The sequence below is a fragment of the Mesoplodon mirus genome (assembly GCF_964341445.2).
Source record: "Mesoplodon mirus genome assembly, chromosome: 7".
In the NCBI taxonomy this organism is placed as follows: Eukaryota; Metazoa; Chordata; class Mammalia; order Artiodactyla; family Ziphiidae; genus Mesoplodon; species Mesoplodon mirus.
In genome coordinates, this window is record NC_138983.1 from 56,949,977 (window position 1) to 56,960,151 (window position 10,175).

The 10,175-nt window shown below is 49.8% G+C and overlaps 1 protein-coding gene across 1 annotated transcript in view; it reads right to left on the reverse strand.

Annotated features, from left to right (window-relative positions):
* The window catches only part of P2RY6 (pyrimidinergic receptor P2Y6), a 42,228-nt gene extending 33,405 nt beyond the window's left edge, over positions 1-8,823 (reverse strand). Inside the window, exons 1-2 of the mRNA XM_082628871.1 lie at positions 8,767-8,823; positions 85-350 (exon numbers count right to left, since the gene is read on the reverse strand). The gene's annotated coding sequence lies outside the window, so the exon portion shown is untranslated. The remainder of the gene's footprint in view (positions 1-84; positions 351-8,766) is intronic.
* Positions 8,824-10,175: the final 1,352 nt, after the last annotated feature.

Consider the following 10,175-nt stretch of genomic DNA (forward strand, 5'->3'; position numbering starts at 1 on the left):
TGGGCAGAGCTGCCCTCTACCCGCTCACCCCGGCACCGCCTGCCCCTCGGTTCCCCCACCCCACCCCACCCCGCCAGCCCTCACCTGGACCGCGAAGCCCCCAGGCCGGGGACTTCATTCGCTCCGGGGCGCTGGCGCGAGGCGAATCTGCGAACCGAAGCTCCGCACAGGCAGCAGGCAGTGGCTGCAGCTCAGACCCCGGGCATCCCCGCTCCTCGTGCCGCAAGAGCAAAGGGGTGGGGAGGTGGTGTGGCCCGGCGGCCTCCAAGCCGGAGCTGGACTCCAGCTCCCGCCCAGGCGGGACCCGGCTGGACTGACAGCCGCTGGGGAACCCGGGGGAGGTGATAGTTCTGGAAGAGGACGCAGGTGTCAGGGACCGGTGCTCTAGACTGGGACCCAGGAGCCCTGGACTCCAGCCCAGATTCCCTCACCTCTTCTACTTTCTCTTGGCCTCAGTTTCCCCCATTGTATTGGGGCCTGGGGTGGGGTGGGGGGATTAAGTGGTGATTCTGACTTTCCAGCTCTGACATTCTGCAATTCTGGAATGGTGGTGGGGAGGGCGGGATAAAAATAAATGCTATTTCTTGAGCACCTACTTTGTGCCAGGCATCGTACTAGGTGTTTTAATACATTACCTCATTTAATCCTCATAGCGATTCTAGAAGCATTATTATCCCTATTTTACAGGTGGCAAAACCCAAGCACAGAGAGATGAAGTGACTTGTCCAAGGTCACACAGCTGGTAAGTGGCAGATCTGAGGTTTGAACTCAGACAGTCTGACTGCAGAGTTCAAGTACCCCTAAAGCATGGATTGGTGGCACTTTCTATACTGTACATTGCTCCCTGGTTCTCATAACAACTCCAGGATCTTGGTGTCACAAATCCATTTTACAGATTAAGAAACTGAGGTTCAGGGGGATTATTTTACCCCAGGTCACCCAGCTAGCTGGACATCCTACTAAAGGTGGGGGGTGGGGGTGGGAGTGATACTGGGATGGTATAAAGAGACAGTGCCTGTCACATAATTGGTGCTCATCAATGTCAGCATTCCTCCTGTCACTCCTCTTCCTTCTCTTATCTCCTAAGCTCTCTTATGGACAGTGGCCTCTAATTCCCTCATCTCTGAAACCTCCCCTGACCAGTAGCCCTCAGACAAGCCAGCCCCTCCTCTTGGCTACCACTGCAGCTTTTAATCAACAGTTGTTGAGCTCCTATTCTGTGGCAGGTTCTGTGCTAGGACTGCAGATCCAAGTCAATAGGACAGTCCAGATAGCGCTGGCCTCATGGAGGCCTGGTGGAGGCCCCAGATGTTAAATAAATAGTCACATAAATTAATACAGAATTACACATTGTGGTAAGTGCTAAGAAGGAAAAGTGAAGGGTTAGAGGAGAGATTATAATGAGGGTGGGAGGGGGAAGGAATCTAGTTTAAATTGTATTTGGAGAATTCCCTGGCGGTCCAGTGGTTAGGACTCCATGCTTCCACTGCAGGGGGGCACGGGTTCAATCCTCAGTCGAGGAACTAGGATCCCGCATGCCGCGTGGCTCAGCCAAATAAATAAATAGTAAGATTTGGGAAGATTTCCCAGAGGAAGTGCCTTTAAGCTGAGACCAGAGTGAGGAGTTGGCCTCAGCCAGGTGACGGTGAGGGAGAAGAGAGTCCCAGGCAGGGGAAACTTGAAGAGGGTGAGACAGGAAGGGGCTTGACATGTTCCAGGAAATGAAGCACAGCCAGAGTGGGGGGAGCCCCACGAGCCAGGAGGCATGGTGGGAGATGGGCCTGAAGGAGCGGCAGCAGCCAGCCCAGACAGCCCAAAGTCAGGACGTTGGCTTTTGTCCAAAGAGCCGTGGGAGTCACCAAAACATTTAGAGCAGCAGAGTGACATAATCAAATATATTTTTTTTAAATTGGGGTATAGTTGACATATAATGTTATATCAGTTTCGGGTGTACAGCATAATGATTCGATATTTGTATATCAAATATCATTTTAATCAATCTCTCCAGCTGCTGGATGGAGAATAAGGAATGGGTAGGAGGGGCAAGGTAGCAGCAGGTGCCCAGCTAGGAGGCTGTTCTACAGTCTGGGAAAAATGATGGCCGCTGGCCCAGGGAGGATGTGGGAGGTGGAGACTGGAGGACAGAACCAGGGATATATGGTGTCATGGGCTGTTGTCATACCCACTTCGCCTGACCCAAGGGGCCTTGAGGCCTTGGCTGGTTCAATGGAAATGGTTGCTGCCAGTCCTTTGAGGGGAGAAGGTGTTTGCCTGTGACTCAACGGACTTGGGCCCCTAGAAACCCTTACCTAGGGAAGCTCTTCTCTCCCTTCATGGTAGCTCTTCCAAATCTTCCCTCTCCACAAGCTCTAACTCACTGACACCCCAGCCCCACCTGCTACCTGACTGACCAAGAAAATGCACTCACCAAATGTTCACTGGTTCTTACCTATGCTAGGCAGACATTAGGACTGAGGCCAGGCTCAGTGGAGGGGGCTCACTTAAGTTCCTGCCCCCAACCTCTCTGCTCAGCATCCCCCTCCCCAAGAGGTGGCTCTTCTTTTATCTGAGGTGAAGGCCCCAGCAGTGCCCAGAGCTGCTCTCTGCTTCTGCAGCCAGGGCCCCACGCCCTTGGGAATCCTCGTCTCCACCCCTGCCGGCCTGTGAACATGCTCCAGTGTCTTCTTAAGCCTTGGAGCCCCCCTCTGCAGGCACTGTCCCCTCTCTTCCCTTCACTGCTGGTGTTCTCAGAAAAGTTGCCTCCTCTGCAGTCCTCAGCCCATTTATCTAGTCTCTGTTCCCAGAGCATTCCCAAGATGGTTCCTCTAAGGACCCAGTGACCTCCGTGCCCCTGAAGGACTGCCCAGGAAGTCATTCGATGGATACTGTCAAGAACTCCCTGTGTGGCCTCCACAGCACCCTCCTCCTTCTGCTTCCCAGACTCCTCGCAGGGCTCTGTCCCACCCTTGTCTTCTCTGCCCACTCAGCACATTCTCCCTGGGGGAGGGCAGTGGCTCTCCTTAAATTACCCCTGTGTGCTGGACACTCACAGTTCCCACCTCCAGCTCAGCCTTTCTCCTGCACCTCAGACCTATTGCTCCCTGGACTTCTCCCTTCTGATGACTGAAGTGCCCTCTTCTCTACAGTAATCTCCCCCATGCCCTCATCTTCACGACAACACCGTCAGCCCCTGTCACCTTAGCCCAACACCTGCAACACTCAGACAACCAGCCTCTCCTTTCAGCTCTCATCGCAGCTTGTATTCAACAATCATTTATTGAATTCCTACTATGTGCCAGGATTAAGGAGGCTTTCTTAAACAAAAACATAAACAACAACAAAAAAGAAAACATCATAAAGGAAAAAAGTGATAAACTCAAGTATAATAAAAATTTAAAAGTTCTATTAATCCAAAATACTAAAAGGGACTTCCCTGGTGGTCCAGTGGCTAAGACTCCATGCTCCCAATGCAGGGGGCCCAGGTTCGATCCCTGGTCAGGGAACTAGATCCCACATGCATGTTGCAACTAAGAGTTCGCATGCCGCAACTGAAAGATCCCACATGCCGCAATGAAGATCCTTCACATGGCAACGAAGATCCCACATGCCTCAACTAAGACCCTGTGCAACCTAAGTAGATAGATATTTAAAAACAAAAAACAAAATACTAAAAAAAAAGACCACAAACTGAGAGGAGGTATTACAACATGTTAACAGACAAGGATTATTATTCAGCATATATAAATAACTCCTATATAACAATAAGAAAAAACCAAACAACCTAATAGAAAAATGAGCAAAAAACATGAGTAGGCATTTCACAGAAGAGAAAGCAAGCACAGCCAATACACATATGAAAATATGTTCAACCTCACAATCAATCAGGGAAATTTCAAATAAACCCACAAATTTCAAGTAAATACCATTTCAAACACATCAGATTAGCAAAAATTAAAGAGTTTGATAATACCAACTTTGCTGAGGGTGTGGAGAGATGGGAACTTTTATGCACTGTGGGTGGGACTAGAAATTGAACATACCAAGTTGAAGAACAATTTGTCAATATCTAGTAAGTTGAAGATGCACATCATCTAAAAGAGTTATTCCACCCCAACATAAATAACCCAGATAAACTTTAGCAGGTGTAGAAAAATGTACATCACAGCATTTTATCTAAAGCAAAACATTGGGAACAATCTAAATATCCATGAATAAGAGAATGGAAAAATACATTTTCATTCAGGTGTCCCTTTCTATCTGAACTCTCACTCTCCCGATAATTGTTACAATGACTTTCAAAACTTTTTTTTTTTTGTGGTAAGCGGGCCTCTCACTGTTGTGGCCTCTCCCGTTGCGGAGCACAGACCCCAGACGCGCAGGCTCAGCGGCCATGGCTCACGGGCCCAGCCGCTCCGCGGCATGTGGGATCTTCCCGGACCAGGGCACGAGCCTGTCTCCCCTGCATCGGGCAGGCGGACTCTCAACCACTGCGCCACCAGGGAAGCCCTCAAAACTTAACAAACCTGACTTAACAAACCTGCAGGTGCTCCCCAGCACAAGTCTGGGTGAGAGGATGTGGAGTAAGCTGTGGTGGTAACTCCTCTGTTATCCCAATAGGATAGGTTCGCACCTCATGCTTGTGTTCCTTAAACTTATTTGGTACATAATTGTTACCATCTTCCCCTCATTGTTAAGCAAAAATGTCTTCTAAGAAAGTGGAAAAGCCTGAGTCTGAGAGGCTTAAGAAAGCCCACACATTAGAAGAAAATGTGGAAGTAATAAAGCTCATTGAGAGGGCTGGACACGTGAAAGATGTAAGCTTAACCAGGCATGTATCCTCCTCCATCACACACAGGAACTGTCCTACATGTGAGAAAACAAACAAACAAACAAACAAAAAGAGCCCATTCAGAGGACTTCCCTGGTGGCACAGTGGATAAGACTCCGAGCTCCCAATGCAGGGGGCCTGGGTTCAATCCTTAATCAGGGAACTAGATCCCACGTGCATGCCACAACTAAGGAGCCCACAAGCTGCAACTAAGACTTGGTGCAACCAAATAAATAAATATTAAAAAATATTTTTAAAAAAAGAGCTCATTTAGTGTTAGATAATGAAGCAATCAGTGTTTTAAATGCTTTAGAGCTTTATACAACGATGGAAATATCCTATATCTGCTGTCCAATGTGATATGATAGCCTTCAGCCATATGTGGCTACTGAGCACTTGAAATGCATCTAGTGCAACTGAGGACCTGAAATTTTTAACTTCAAATTCACTTACATTTAAACTTAAATAGCCTCGTGTAGCTAGTAGATACCATATTGGACAACACAGCTTTATACTGTGCAGAAATCCTTGTTATCATTAATAGTTTTAAAGAATTTCAATGATATTGGGGCAAAATTAGCTGAAGTTTTTGGATGAGCTGGCAACATTATTATTTTTCCCAGATAAAATTCTGTAATATGAGCTTTTACTATCTACAGATTTACTATCAGGAATGGGCTATGTTAAGGGATGACTGTATAAGCATGTAATGGAATACTATACAACGGACAAAAATGAATGAACTAGAGCAGCACATGGACAAAGCTAAATCTCACATGGAGATTTAATGGAACTGAATAAAGAAGTATATGGGAGGATACACACAGTATGATACTATGAACATAACATTTTAAAACGTGCAAAATAATACTATACTTATGTATAAAGACATGAATGGGAATGACCAACTGGGTAGAGGTCAGCTTTGACGGGAAGGAGGAGGTGAGATTATAGGGGACACAGTAATAGACCCTGCTTCTCCCCTGACTCCCCAGCCCCCCACATGCTTTGCAAAGACAAAGGGTGATCAGGGCCAGCACAGAGAGGAGGTACCTCCTCTCAGAAGCCTTCTCTGTCCCCCTCCCCATCAGACAGTGCCCAGGGCCTCCTCTGGACTCCCAAGGCCCCAGTGTTGGCCTCTGATGCACCGGATCACTCTGGCCTGATGTTGTCTTTCTCCACATCACTCCCTCTCCAGCAAAGGTGAGGCACTGTTCCAGAACAGTGTCTGGAACACTGCCTACGAACACAGGCACTGTGTCTGTGGTTCACCAGCCCTGTTTTCTCCATGCTTGGCACAGTGCTCTATAATAACTAAATGAAGGAATGAGTATAGGTCTCTTTGGGGATTTAGAGTCATCATTATCATTCATCTCTTCTCTGACCCTCTCTATGTGCCCAAGCATGGTCAGAGCACCGGGGATACAAAGATGAATTGTCCATGCCTAGTGCCCTCAAGAAGTGTCTGGTTTGGATAGGGGATAAGCCAGGATGTTGTGGGCAGAGGGATGCAGAGATGTGCACTGAGGCATAGGAACCCAGAGGGGTCCCTGGCCCAGCCTGGAGACATGGGCACAGGGGAAGTGAGGGTACAAGTCCTAAGCTGGTGTTTAAGAACAACTAGGGTCATCTGGGCGAAATCAGGGGAGGGGGCAGCATGCAAAGACCTGGAAGTGAGAGAGAACATGGCAAATTCTGGGAACCTTGTGTGTCTCAGTTCTGTTGGAGAGTCCAGTGGAAGGGAGGAGTGGGACAGACAAGGCTGAAGAGGTGGGAGGGACCAGGTCTTGCAGGGCCTTGAATGTCAGGCTGGGAAGCTTAGTTTATCCTCAGGGCGATGGGAGCCATGGAAGGGTATAAGCAGGGGAGGGGCATAATCAGAGTAATGTCTTAGAAAGTTTGCTCGTCCCAGCTGCTGTGCGGAGAGGCAGAAGAGGAGGCAGGGGACCAATGAGGGCCAGTAGTCCAGGCAGGTGGCCAAGTTGGTAGGGATGGAGGAGGGGTGATAAGTGAGGAACTGATTAGAAGGGGGATTGTGGGGGCTTTTTAGGAAGTAGAATCAGCAGGATTTAGGCAGTTTGGATGTGAATGTGAGGGAGAAAGAGGGTTATCTTGGTTTGGGTTCCCCCAGAAGCCAACGCTGGAGCAAGGAATCAAGTGCAAGTAGTTAATTTCTGAGATGATCCTGAAAGCACCACTAAGGGCCTGGGGAAGTAAGACAGGGAAAGGAAGGAAGCCAATTCAGGGTGGTTGTATGGTCAGGCCACTCAAGGTGGCCGTTCTCCTGTTCTCTTTACACCTCCTGCCCGACCAGTGCCTGCTTCACCTACACCCTACTCACATGACTGACCTTCCTACTTACTTGCCCCAGGCCCCAGCTGGTAATTGTTCTTATCAAAGGGGCAGTGAGGGGTGTGCCCCTCTGTTAGTTTCCCTGGTAACCAATGAGCCAACCTGATGTCAATCCCCTTCTACCCCCGGGAGTGAAGACAGCTGCCATGTCCTGCCCCACGGTTGCTCCAGGACCTTGCTTCAGACGTGTAAGCTCCCCCATCCATTAAACCATTGATGTCTTTGTCGCTGACTCCCGGCTCTTTCTTCGGTCTTGAAGCTGGGCAAGCACAGGCCTTTTGTAGGCTTGTGAGGTACAGCCCAACAGTAGTCAATGAAAAGATTATCCCTGGGGGTCAATACCATTGGGAACCTCTAGGAGGCAGCACAGAACATGCCTCAGAGATTTCCCACATGAGTGACAAGGAATCTGGAGCATTTATCTATCAACACTAGTTGTCGTTGGTTAAAAGCTGGTCCCCAAATTTTCTGGCCCTTCTGGCCAAATGTACTCTAGACGGCCAGAGAAAGCTCCCAGGCAGAGTCCCAGGTACCGTCAGTGAGAAGGTGTCGGAGCATAGGGAATAGTGAGTGCTGAGGGTCATGAGCAGGGACCTGCTCCAACATCTGCTACAGGGGAAGCGGAGGCCCATTTACTCCCAATAGGCTGAGCCCTGGTTCTCCAAGGTGGGCAGAGGAGAGGAATCTGTGTTGAAGTTGGGGAGTGGGGGTTGTCTTAATGGCCCTGACTTCTCCCCAGCATCCTCTCCCCAGTCCTCAGCCTTCTTGCCTGGTCCATCCACTGCCCCCAGATGGTATGCAGAGCCTCATCTGATTTCCGTGGAGACTGTGCTCCAACCCCTGGAAATGCCTACTCCGATTAGCATTGCCAAGTGGTTTGATCATTGCACCCACATCAAGTCAGAGAAAATTGGTGGCTCTTTAAAAAAATAATATCCCCTCCCCCGGGGTTGAGAGCGGGCTGGAGACACAGATTTGGGGAACTTACCAACTTAATGTTCAGTTTTCTAGGCCATAGGGCAGTGAGTTTGCTTAATGGAAGAGAGAAGATAGAGAAGAGGGTTTGGGCTGGAGCCATCAGTTAAAGGAGGGAAGAAGAGATGTCCAGGGACAAGACTGAGGAGGAGGAGCCAGAGCAGTAAGATGTGCAGCAGAGCAGTGTGATGTCACTGAGGGCGAGGGAAGACAGGCTTGGGAGAAGGAAGGAGAGGGCTGCAGGCTCAGAGCTGGGCCCAGGAGCCAGACCCCATCTACCTGGCTCCAGGAGAGGTCAAAGAGCCCTTCGTTAGAGTGTGTCTGGAAGAACACTTGCTTCCTCCTCTTCCTCTCCCTACTCCTCCCCCATCTCCCAGCCTCTGCCTGTGGCCTCAGAAGCCTTAGCAGCTGGCAGACGTCCAGTGAGACCCAGAGTTGACAAGCTATGTTTGGCATTTCCAACGACTTCTGAGACTTCCCTTGCTCCTGTCAGCCCCCAGCCTTGATGTGCCTGCAGCCTCCTCTCAAGACCAGTGCTTCTCTTTTAGCCCCAGCCATGGTCCCAAGACCCCCCAACCCCTTTCCTGAGGTCCAGGAGCCCCATGCCGCACCTTTTTGCTCTGTCAGTCCAGCATCCATGGGCAGCTTATGTCCTGAAAAGGGCCACCACTTCCGGAAGTTCCCCCTTTCACATTCCTACCACATTCCAGCTGCCCAACCAAGTCTTAACCCACAAATTCATAACCCAGGAATTTCAGCCCTGGCAGCTCCTCCTCAGGGCTTTGAATTCCTCCCCTGCCTCCATGTACATTGATGGGAGATGGGGGTGAGTCATTGCCCCTTTCCGGGTCTTAGTTTCCTCAACTACAAAATTGGGTCGACAATCCTTGGTCTGCCTCCTCCCATGGCTGGCTCTGAGGGTTCACACTTTGTAAATTCTGCTAGTTGTATGTGCTGTTCCCCCTCTTGGAATGCTGTTCCTTTCCTTTCTTCTTTGTGAGTCCTGCTCACCCTTCCAAGCTCTACTAATAAAACATGCTACCTTTTTTTTTTTTTCTGTTCGTGGGCCTCTCACTGTTGTGGCCTCTCCTGTTGTGGAGCACAGGCTCCGGATGCGCAGGCTCAGCAGCCATGGCTCACGGGCCCAGCCGCTCCACGGCATGTGGGAGCTTCCTGGACCGGGGCACGAACCCGTGTCCCCTGCATCGGCAGGTGGACTCTCAACCACTGCGCCACCAGGGAAGCCCATGCTACCATTTTTTTCATGTGTGCTGTGAGCCAGCATTGTGCTAAGGGCTTTACATATGTTATCATGCTTCATTTGTACATGGAGTCTGAATAGATACTCTGATTATTCCCATTTTACAGATGAGGAAACAGGCTCAGAGAGACTATATGACTTGCTTTAGGTTACGCAGCTAGGAAATGTTGGTCAGAACCAGAACTCAGGACTTCTGAGGTAAGATTGAGCCCTTTCTCATTTCAGTCTGGCTCCTTCCTATCATGCCTACCAGATCTGCCCCTGATTCAGAAGTTAGCTTGTATTAAAAGGAACACAGGGCTTCCCTGGTGGCGGTTGAGAGTCCGCCTGCCGATGCAGGGGACACGGGTTCGTGCCCTGGTCCGGGAAGATCCCACATGCTGCGGAGCGGCTGGGCCCGTGAGCCATGGCCACTGGGCCTGCGCGTCCGGAGGCTGTGCTCTGCAACGGGAGAGGCCACAGCAGTGAGAGGCCCGCGTACCGAAAAAAAAAAAAAAAAAAAAAAAAAGGAACACAGTGCATGTAGTAAAGAGGTGATAGTCCACAGAGGTCTGCTGTTCAAACTACCTCTGGAACCTCATTGGTCTCTGCAACACTGCCTGCTGCAGGGGGTCGGAGAGGGTAACAAAATCAATACAAGGAGCAAGAAGCCAAATTACATGAGAGTTGAACCCTGAGATCAGGGACGGGGGGGAATCTTGCACTGGGTACCAACAGATCCCTGTCCCTTTTAAATCAGACTAGTTGAATCTGAGGTAC